This window comes from Cebus imitator, unplaced genomic scaffold (genome assembly GCF_001604975.1).
Source record: "Cebus imitator isolate Cc_AM_T3 unplaced genomic scaffold, Cebus_imitator-1.0 Scaffold67, whole genome shotgun sequence".
Lineage (NCBI taxonomy): Eukaryota > Metazoa > Chordata > Mammalia > Primates > Cebidae > Cebus > Cebus imitator.
The window spans coordinates 3438398-3447411 of record NW_016107382.1 but is presented as its reverse complement, the minus strand read 5'-3'; positions in this window follow the sequence as shown (position 1 = coordinate 3447411).

Sequence of the window (9014 nt, the reverse complement as noted above, 5' to 3'; positions counted from 1 at the left end):
GTGGTATGATCTTGGCTCACTGCAACCTCCACCTCCCCAGTTCAAGCAATTCTCCTGCCTCAGCCTCTCAAGTACCTGGGAGTACAGGCACCTGCCATTGTGTCCGGATTATTTTTTCATTTTTAGTAGAGACGGCATTTTCACCATATTGGCCAGGCTGGTCTGAAACTCCTGACCTCAAGTGTCCTGTCACCTCGGCCTCCCAGGATTACAGGCATGAGCCACCGTGCTGGCCCATTCTTTCTAACTAATGTTTATACCCGTTAATCATACCTACCTTCTCTACTACTACTACGCCTCCGAGCCTCTGGTAACCATCCTTCCATTCTCTATCTCCATGAATTAAATTTGCTTTTATAACAATGGACTCTAATTATAATGAACCCACTCTTGCAAAACAACATTAATCCATTCATGAGGGAAGAGCCCTCCTGTCTTAGTAATCTCTTGATGGTCTCGCCTCTTAATATGATCACAATAGCAATTAAGTTTCAACATGAGTTTGGGAGGGGACATTCAAACTATAGCAGTAAGCAACATATTAAATTGATGTTTTTGCAAAATGGTACTGTGGTAGAAGAATTGGAAGGTTGTGAAAGTAGACACAGGGCAAGTTTCAGAAACAACATAAATAATAAGACACTTCAGAAGCAAAGAAGAAACAACAAATAAAAACACGAAGAAGATAAAATTGACTGCTTACTCATTGGTGGACATAGGAAAGAAGAAACTAGGTTAGTTGTGTTTGGGGTCTGGATGAATAAGTAGCACCAGAATCCAAGAAAATAAATCTAAGAATAAGCAGATTTTAGCTAAAAGTATTATTTTTGAGATGTTGGATTTGTGATGCCTTTGAAGGAAGCAGGCGACAGCATAAAACCTAATGCCCATCACCCAGAAGAAAGTCTGATACATAGAAGGTGCTCATAAATATTTCATGAATAAATGGGAGAAAAAAACCTGGGAACCATATATATGGTGAATGAAGGCATGGAAGTTAATGAAATTATCCAAGAAGGATGAGAAGAAACTCAGGGCTAGACTTGTGGGGGTCCACTAACAGTTAGGGGTTGAGAAAAATTAAAGCAGCTCAGAGAAGAGATGGACAAGAAATTGCCAAAGAGTAAGAAGAAATAAATGTTCTCACTTATAGGCGGATGTTGAACAATGAGAACACAAGGACACAGGGACGGGAGCACTACGCACTGGGGTCAGTTGGGGGGAAATAGGGGAGGGATGGTGGGGGGTGGGGAGTTGGGGAGAGATAGCAAGGGGAGAGATGCCAGATGTAGGTGATGGGGAGGAAGGCAGCAAATCACACTGCCACGTGTGTACCTATGCAACAATCTTGCATGTTCTTCACATGTACCCCAAAACCTAAAATGCAATAAAATAAATAAATGAAAATAAAGTAAAATACTAGTTTCTATTTTGAAAAAAAAAAAAAAGAAGAAATAAATGAAGGTGGTGTTTTACAAGTCCAAAGAAGAGTTCCAAGTAGAAAGGAGTCTTCTACGATGTTCATTCATAGGGAGAAGTGAGATGCATATGAAAGGAATCCATACTGATGATGAGATTAGTTATTTCCATCCTTGTCAAAGTACATTCAGTGGTGGTAGGGGCAAAAAATGGCCTAAGGGAGTTGAAAATAATTGTATGTTAAGATGTGGGTATAGCAAATGGTGACTGAATGTAACTTCTTTCAGCGAATATAGTTGACCCCATTCTCTAATCTGCTACTGTGAATACTGATCGTTAGGAGTGGGCAGAGATCAACTGACTAAGTTGGGAGACTTCAAAATAGTATTTTTAAAAAGGTGTAGCTATTCTTTGCTTGTAATTTCAGCCCTGTGTAAAAACCACTTTCACTATAATTAAAAATAAATCAGTTAATTCTAATGATATCTTTTGGGTGACAAAAGCAAATAGAATCAACTTATAGCTAGTTATTACATTTATATTCAATTTTAAATGTAAAATTGTAAAGGAAGTTGATGAGAAATTAATTCTTTTATTGCTTAAGTTCTAAGCAATAAGAAGAAAATACAGGGTTTTTTTTTTTTTTTTAATTGCCTGTGCTTTTTGTTTTAAATCTTTGGGCAGAAGTTGGTTTTAATCATGTGAGCAAACACATGAAGAACTTTACAAAAGTACATCCCATTACTGGGTATATATCCAAAGGATTATAAATCATTCTATTATAAAGACACATGCATACATATGTTCATTGTGGCACTGTTTATAATAGCAAAGACCTGGCACCAACCCAAATGCCCATCGATGATATACTGGACAAGGAAAATGTAGCACATATACACCATGGAATACTATGCAGCCATAAAAAATGATGAGTTCGTGTCCTTCGTAGGGACATGGATGAATCTGGAAACCATCATTCTCAGCAAACTGACACAAGAACAAAAAATCAAACACCACATGTTCTCATAGGTGGGTGTTGAACAGTGAGAACACATGGACACAGGGAGGGGAGCATCACACACTGGGTCTATTCCGGGGGACCAGGAGAGGGGCAGCAGGGTGTAGGAAGTTGGGGAGGGTAACATGGGGAGAAATGCCAGATATAGGTGATTGGTGGGGGATGGAGGCAGCGAGCCACATTGCTGTGTATGTACCTATGCAACAATCCTGCATGTTCTGCATATGTACCCCAGAACCTAAAGTGCAATAAAATATATTAAAAATAATAAAGATACAGCTTACATTATGCAAGTTTATAATGACAATACACAAACAGTAATGGTATGTGAAATGAGCCACATATTTGTCTTTTAAAAAGCAATTAACTTTATTTACATTACAGATGATTTCAAAGCTAAACTAGCATGCTATTTTATGAATAATATCTGTCTTTATATAAACTGCATCGTACATACAATAATGAGATCATTTAGTATAAGTTTACAACTTGTATTTTCTGATAAATGCAGGAATTTCTAAATGTCACAATTGTCATAAATAACATCTTCATTGAAATTGCTTATCTGCAAAGAAGGTACTCTCCTTTATTCTTCTGCTAAATAATTTATATGTTTTAGAAATAGTGTTAATTTCTGTGAAAAGTGATAATGCTATTTATAGAAAAGTCCATTTTTTTCTGAGAATAAATCAATGCTTCTAAATCAGCCGTCTAATCTGCAAACATCATAGGTATAAATCAAGTTACAAATTAAGTTAGACACAGATTGATTTGACAATTGCTTTCAAGTGAAATAGCCTGGACTCAATAAAATTCTCTCCATTGATTTCTAGAAATGGCATTTGGTATAGCCTCACGGTATTAATGTGATGGTCATGGCCTGGTGTTTGTACTCAGCTCTGGTAGCAGGGTAAGCTTAAAGTGATAAGATTATATAAATAGCATTCTTCAGATGTTCTGGATGACAGCATGTTTAATGTAATTGCATTTGTCTGCCAGTTTCTATGTGTTAGAGCACAAAAGATTTTGAACCATGCATAATTTTGATAGAGAAATTCAATCCACTTCCTTCTATTATATACCACAAATTATAAATTTTCATTAGAGCTATTCAATCACTTGAGAAAAGAATGCATTTTAAATCAGGTTCCATGCCAAATACCTCATTTATAGAGCTATGCTGCTTAAAATTGGACAAATTGATTACCTTACTGAATATTGAAAATATTAGTTGGAAGCATTAAAACCATTTTTATTAGCTTTAGAATCTAGTAATACATATACTTGTGTAATAAATATTAAGAGCCACTAAGATACCAGCTTTTAAAATGTGCGAATTCTCATTTGCTTAATTGTTGGGATATGATTATGCAGGCCTTGGTGCTGAAACATGACTAAAACATTCAAGAATCCTATCAGCTCCTTTAGGTAGATAATAAATATTCCCATTAGATAGTTTGATGAGAAACTGTGGGCTTCAAAGCCTGATCATAGTGGTGATTTATGCTTGTATGGGTACTTTTATTACAAGAACATGAAAGGCTATGTCGTCACCCACTAACTGATAGCCACGATTGCCTTATGAGCTAAATGGGTAGTATTTATTTTTTGTTGCTTTAGCATCTGGTTTCTTTTCAAGAGGCTAATATTTTAATCAATAGATTTGGTCCCAGTAACTACATAACTGGAATGTATAATGCTGAATTGAACTATAATATTTAGAAATTTATTGATGGTCCACTTTAAAAAATCATTTTTTTCCCAAAAGTTTTATTGCCAACCTCATGTACCCCTCCCTTACTTTAAAGTTTTAGATTTAACTCTGTAACTTGAACAAGGTTTTCTGATTTTTGTCATGCAGAATCAAAGAATCATGATTGTAAGTGATCTTTAAAGTTTCAGGTTCTGACTCCAAGCTTGAATCTCCTCCTGGGCATCTCTGAATGATGGACAACAGGGCCATAAACATGTTCTCTGGTGTTTGCACCGAGAAAGCCCTGATTTGGTTCCCTACCTAATGAATCCAGTGTCATTGCAAATTTTTCAAGATACACTTTTTCATTAAGAGCCAGCTTGAATGATTATAGTTTTATTTTTATGCCAAAAAATAAACATTTCTCGTGAAATGGCCCTAACATGGCTCTAGGAATTAATAGAGTATGTTGCTTCTACTATTTCAGCACTTTTAATGACCAATGTGTTTCCTTCCCTCTTCCATACTCCATGGTAAATGATTCTAGTTTCTTCAATCCCAAAGTATTGACATGGTTTCCAGAGGTCAAGAAGGTCCCCCTCATCAAGGTCTTCTGGTGTTTACATTGTCTTAGATTGTTGTTGCCAGAGTTGAACATGCTGGTGAAAAACAATGATAGCTAACATTTTTTTCCCCTAGGCTAACCAATGTGCTAAGCAGTTTATATATGCGTTGGGTATTCTTTAAAATTAACCTTTTTATTTTAAGGTAATTAAAGATTTTATCACATGCAGTTGTAAGAAGTAATGCAGAGTGATTCCATGTACCCTTTACTCAGCCTTCCCCAGTGGGAACATGTTGAAAACTATAGTCTATTATCATAACCAGGATATGGACATTGAGGTAGTTTATCCATCCTATTTGGATTTCCCAGTTTTATTTGTACTCTTTTGTGTTGGTGTATTGAGTTCTATGGAATTTTATCTCATGCATCTTTGTGTATCTACCACTCAGTCAAGATACAGAGTATTTCCACCACCACAAGGATCCCAGGTATTGCTCTTACATGAACATATCTACTTCCTCTTTGTTTCCCATTCATAACCTCATCCTTAGTTCCTGGTAACCACTAATCTCATCTCTGTTTCTATATTTCTGTTGTTTCATGAATGTTATATAAATGGAATCATACAGTATATAAACTTTAGGGGACTGGCTTTTTTTCACAAAGGAGAATTATCTGGATAATCACCCAAATTGTTGTGTGTATCAATAATCGGCTCCATTGCATTGCTGAGATGTATTCCATGGTACGGATATGTACCACAGTTTAACTATTAGCCTATTGAAGGACATCTGGGTCGTTTCCAGTCTGGGACTATTATGGACATGAATAAATGTGTACAAGTTTTTGTGCAAATAGAAATTTTTATTTCTCTGAGATAGATGCCCAACAATGCTATTGCTGGTTCATGTGATAATTACATACTTAGTTCCCAAACTTCCAACTGTTTTTCAGAGTTTCTCACCAGCAATTATAAGTGATCTAGTTTCTCTATATCTTTGCCAGCATTTGATATTATGACTTTTAGAAAAAATTATCCATTTTTATAGGTAAGTAATGATATCACACTATAGTTTTGATTTGCATTTCTTTAATGGCTAATGATTTGAACATTTTTTTTTTCTTGCATTATTTGTGGTCTGTATATTCTTTCCAGTGAAATGTCTGTATGTGTCTTTTTTTTCATTTCTAATTGGATTATTTGCTGTTTTGTTTTGAGAGTTCTTCATATATTTTAAATACCAGTCCTTTGTTAGATGTGTGTTTTGGAAAATTTTCTCCCAGTCTATGGCTTGTCTTTTTATTCTCTTAAAAGGGGCTTTTAAAGAGCAAGAATGCTTGCTTTTGAAGTGGTCTGATTTATCAGTTTTCCTCTTATGGGTTGTGCTTTTGGTGTCAAGTCTAAGAACTCTTTGCTTAGCTCTATATTCAAATAATTTTCTCCATTAGGTGTATGGTTTAGGTTGGGGTTCAATTTTTTGCTTATGAATGTCTAATTGATCCAGGGCCATTTGTTGAAAAGACTACCCTTCTCCGATTGAATTGCTTTTGTGCCGCTGTAAAAAACCAGTTGAGTGTATTTGTGTGGGTCTATTTTCTCACCAGTGTCATCCTTTTTTTGTATAGACATGTTAGTAGGGAGATCATTCCCACTTTATTCTTTGTCAGTATTGTTTTAGTATTCTAGGACCTGTGCATTTCCATATAAATTTTAGAATAAGCTTTTCGGTGCATACAAACTACCTCACTGAGATTTTTGATAGGAATTGTTTTAAACCTATTGCTACAGAGTGAATGTTTGTGTTCTCCCAAATTCAAATTGAAGGGATGTAATTAACTTCTCTTCTCAGGGTCACAAGGAGGCGTGGTTTCAAAGGTAAGAACTTCCCAGTAACCTGCCCCACCCACCTTCTTTCACGGTCTCTATCTGGGAACTTAGAGATCTTTGTTTAATTTTCACGCATGGAAGATAGACTTCAAAGAAATCAAAGCAATCACTCCAGTGGAAGTTTAAAGGAACTCCTTTCATGGAACAGAAAACTTGAATAGGGTGGGAATAACTGCCAGGTTAAAGGTCTCCTCCTCTCTCATCAGTGCAGACTCCATTTCTGGATCCCCTCTCACCACAGTATGGGAGCTCTCTCTCTCTCTATTTCTTTCTCCTTTTTCTCTCTATCTGCCTAAATAAATCACTTTCTGCAGAACTCTTTGGGATCTGATATTTACTTAAACAAGCTCTCTGTGCCTGTGGGGTCCTCTCCCCCATCCTTGGGTGAGTGAGGGATCAACGGCCTGGACGAACACATCCTGTAGGAGAGCCGAGCCTCCCCGATGTCCCACAACCCAATCTCAATATGTTGAAACGTAATCCCTAATGTGATAGTAGTAGAAGCAAGTGGGACATTTTTGGAGGTGATTAGGTCATGATGGTGAGATTGGTGCCTCTACATACAAGAGGCCCCAGAAGCATCTCTTGCCCCTTCTGTCATGTGAAGACAGTGAGAAGATGGCTGTCTATGAAGCAGGAAGAGGGCTCCCACTCTGCTGGCACCTTGATCCTGGACTTCCCAAGATCCAGAACTGTGAGAAATAAATTTTTGTTGTTGATAAGCCACCTAATCTATAGCATTCTGTTATAGAAGTCTGAATGGGCTGAGGGAGAAATTGTACTTAGGAGTGGGGGTAGTGCTGTTACAAATACCAAAAAGCATGGAAGTGGCTTTGGAACTGGTTAATGGGTAGAGGCTGGAAAAGTTTGACATACATGCTAGAAAGAGCCTACATTTCTGTTAACAGGCTATTAAGGATGATTCTGGTAACGGCTCAGAAGGAAAATATGAGCGCTTTAGAGAAAGCCTTAGTTTTCCTGGAGAATACCTAAGTAATCCTGAAGAGAGTGTTGGTGGAAATAGATGGTAAATGCCGTTCTGATGAGATCTCACGTGGAAATGAGGAATCTGTTATTGAGTAATGGAGTAAAGGTGATTCTTGTTATAAAGTGGCAAAATAACTTGGTTGAATTGTGTTCATGTTCTAGTATTTTGTGTAAGGTATAACTTGCGAGTGATGAAATTGGGTATTTTGGCTGAGGAAATTCCTAAGCAAAGTGTTGAAAAGTGACCTGGTTTTTCCTGACTTTTTATAGTAAAAAGGAAGAAGAGAGAAATGACTTAAAGGCAGAATTGTTATTTAAAAAGCAAGTAGAACTTAAAGGTTTGGGAAATTCTTAGCCTATCCATATTGTAAAAATAGAGAAAGAATGTTCAAGAAAGAACACAGGGGTATGGCCAAATGACTGATAAGGAAATTTTTTAGCTCTTTAAACAGAAGCCAGGAGCTATTCAAGACAGTGGAATAATGACCCTGAAGGCAATTCAGGGATAATCAGAGCTGCCTCTCCCATCACAGGCTTAGAACTGTAGAGGCCACTGGTACATGCAGGGTCACAGTGTGCCCTGCCTGGCGCCTCCTCACATTGCAGGCTCTGCTCACTGTACTCCAGTGCCCACTTCAGGTGCTCCAGATATGGCCCTGAAGGGCCCTGATGTGGTGTGGCTGCATTCGGCAAAGCTGTGGGGGCATGTTGTTATGTTGTTCCCCCCTAGATTTCAAAGGATGGATCAGGTCTTCCAGCAGAGGCACAGCGCCCAGGCAGAGAACAGCTGTGGGGGTGGGGGCCAAGGTACAGAGCTGCTGAGTGAGACAGGGCCACCTAAAGCTATAGGGGCAGTACTGCGTGGAGCCTTGGAGAACCCCTGCCTGGCAAAGCGTTGGGGGCAGGACCACTGTTCAAGTGTTTCTGCTGGGCAAGACCTCTGCTCCAGTGGGCCTTGAGGGCACAGCATACAGCCAAAGAGGATTATTCTTGAGCTTTAAGGTTTAATGGAATTAGTCTCACTGGGTTTTGGACCTGAGACCTGTCACTGCTTTCTTCTTGCCTATTGCTCTTTTTGGAATAGAAATGCCTATCCTATGCCTGTCCCACCATTGCGTTTTAGAAGCACATAAAATGTTGGTTTCACAAGATCACAAGTTGAGAGAACTTTGCCTAGGATGATTTAAACCTATTGTCTCTTCCATATCTAATTTAGATGACATTTAGATGAGACTTTGGACTTAGACTTCAGAGTTGTAGCAGAGATAAATTTTGACTTTTGGGGCTGTTAGGATGGGATAAATGTATTTTGCACATAAGAGGAACGTGAATTTTGGGGAAGGGTGTCAAGGGCAGAATGCTATAGACTGAATGTTTATGTCCCTCCAAAATTTATATGTTGAAATGAAATCCTTAATGTGATGGCATTTGGCAGTGGGGCCTT